This window comes from Dermacentor variabilis, chromosome 9 (assembly GCF_050947875.1).
Source record: "Dermacentor variabilis isolate Ectoservices chromosome 9, ASM5094787v1, whole genome shotgun sequence".
Lineage (NCBI taxonomy): Eukaryota > Metazoa > Arthropoda > Arachnida > Ixodida > Ixodidae > Dermacentor > Dermacentor variabilis.
This window is the reverse complement of record NC_134576.1, coordinates 110,723,253-110,725,708: the sequence shown is the minus strand read 5'-3', so window position 1 is coordinate 110,725,708 and position 2,456 is coordinate 110,723,253. Positions and strand designations below refer to the sequence as shown.

The window sequence follows — 2,456 nt, the reverse complement described above, 5'->3', positions numbered from 1 at the left end:
AAATCAACAAAACAGCAAATAATCTAAATTAAAAACAGAGTGAGGTAACTTTGTGACAGTTGGCGTGTCACAAAGTTACCCCGCGAAGTATCAACATTTCAGTTTCCTTTCTATAACCTTAAACAAACATGACTCGATTAAATTTATATTACAGTTTATTTTAGCCTACATATTAACAATCCAAAGTACATACCTGTTTTCGCTGTTTTTCTCGTGCGGACGGGTCGAGCACACAAGTAAAGTTTACGGTGCTTCAACAATGTGCGCTGAAACACTATTCAACCTGTCGGCGTCTAGAGTGGCTCCGGAGCGCGGGAACTTCGGCCAGCTGCCGCTAGGTGGCACGACATGTCAGGCGAGCTTGTTGAATGGCTCGTAGCTTTTCGGCGAAGCCTGGTTGTGCGCGAGATTTAAAATACAGAAAACCGAATGCGTGTCACATAGTAACCCCTGCAGTCACAAAGTAACCTCATTTTACGGTAATCGTCGTAACTACTCCAACCGATCTGCTTTGCCGGTAGCCGTTTCATGCATACATCTACTCTCGATTATGGGAGGGCCAGCATTTTTACCTTTCGCGTTAATTCTGTTTGATGCAATAATTTCTTTATAGCCATTCCTCTTACGTGATAGACGGACCAACGGGTTTTGTCGTTGGGTAGGCACAAAAATGCTTACGCATTTAAAGAATCGAGACCCGCCATACAATGTGGCCAGTCAAAATTTACAGCTACCAGTCGCCCCAAGCTGTCCTGCTGCGTCACACTGCCTCACGAACGCGCGGTACTTGCAATGCTTGTGCTGAAGATCTCACAGGGCGCGTTTTTCTCAACGGCCTCAATGAGACGTTCGTCGAAGGCGTTTTCGTTTTCCTTCTCTTTTTTGAACGTGCGCAGCTCCGCCCGTTGACGTTTGTTTTGACCTGTGTCAGTAGTACGTCACTGACGATTGACGTCCTGTGCCTGCTTTGTGCTCGCTCGTTGCACTTCCTTGCAATGCGTGGCGCGCGATCAGCAACAGATGTTGCCATGATGTTGGAGCTAGCTACCACAAACGCAGCGCGGCCGCATTACTATCACACCAGAAAACACTTGTAACAAACTGGCCTGACTGATACAATGCTATGACGGTACCATGCAGTGCCAACAAACCACGGTGTAAGAATATTACATGATATTTTACACCGAGCAACAAACCCACGAGCACGCCCACATGCACCCCGAGATTACTTGCCGGCGCCTTTCAGTCGACCGCCGCATGCTGTCTGCACTAAGGTGCCGCTACAGCAGCGAGTTAAAGCTTCAAATTAGATTTTCACTCGTGCTTGAAGCATCAGGCTCTCGAAAAGACCTCACAATAAGTCACCTTCTTTTTCATCAATCTCATTAAGCGACTGTCTCATGGTACTCATAGTCATTAAGGAAAAGTAACAATCACTTCCTCGTTAGTATAGTGGTCAGTATCCCCGCCTGTCACGCGGGAGACCGGGGTTCGATTCCCCGACGGGGAGCTTTTTTTTTTTTTTAATGTATTATTACTACATAAGTTTTGGGTTAGTGCAGCCGACAGGCAAAGTGAAAATAGCACCAAGGAGGGCAGGCTCATCAAAATGATAGCCGGCAAGGGGAAGGCAATAAAGAAAGGGGAGAAGCAGCACAAATTAACTGGCCAGTACCAACACTCCAGTTGACTGTGCATGTTCAGTCAACTGTGTTTTCACTATTCGCAACTTTCACGGCCTATAGGACGTACCTCCTTAAATCCAACATGGCTGTCCGAGAGATTAAGAACTAGAGCAGTCGGTGCAGTGTTGCGGTTGTCTTGCTCAGTGACATGTTTCGCGTCATTATCTTCAAATGTCTTTTCAATTTACACGCCCGCAGTCGTTAGCCTGCATAATGGCTCACATTGAGTGAGCAGAATGCAGTATTCGAAGCCTGCTTGAAGGCAAGGAGGTCCTAAACACTGGTCATCTTGTTTGCTGCGGCATAAAAGCGTGCACGTCGACGTCCATGACTGTTGAAGGCCTTTGCATGCAAACTTCGCGGCTTCGAAGCAAACCACACGAGCTGTGATTTCAGTTTTATCATGATGGTGTTATAAAGAGAACTGACCATGCTTTCTCTTTGCTATTCTATTAATTCGACCGCTTTGAACGGGTACGGTGTGATGCTCTCTGCCAGTTGTTACTTAGACCGCTTGAATAAGCCGCCGTGTCGAGAAAAAGAATCTTCCTGGTGTTGCACGACCCAAGTTCTTTACATCAACGGCGTGAAAAGCGGCCTTACAGCAGCGTTTTGTGAGCAAAAATTTCTTGTCTAGTTATCCCTGCCTGCGTTCACAAAGCTGGATGTTGAACACGAGAAGTAAACAAAAACCCATATCTGACCACTTTTGCGAGCTAATGCGATAACTGTTCACCCTTGTAATTTAGTTATTGCGCTTTATGCGTGCTG

At 46.4% G+C, this 2,456-nt stretch overlaps 1 non-coding gene across 1 annotated transcript; it reads left to right on the top strand.

Moving 5' to 3' along the window:
• The first annotated feature begins 1,438 nt into the window (after positions 1–1,438).
• Positions 1,439–1,510, top strand: TRNAD-GUC (transfer RNA aspartic acid (anticodon GUC)). The gene has a single exon. It is a non-coding gene; the product is annotated as a tRNA-Asp (tRNA).
• Positions 1,511–2,456: the final 946 nt, after the last annotated feature.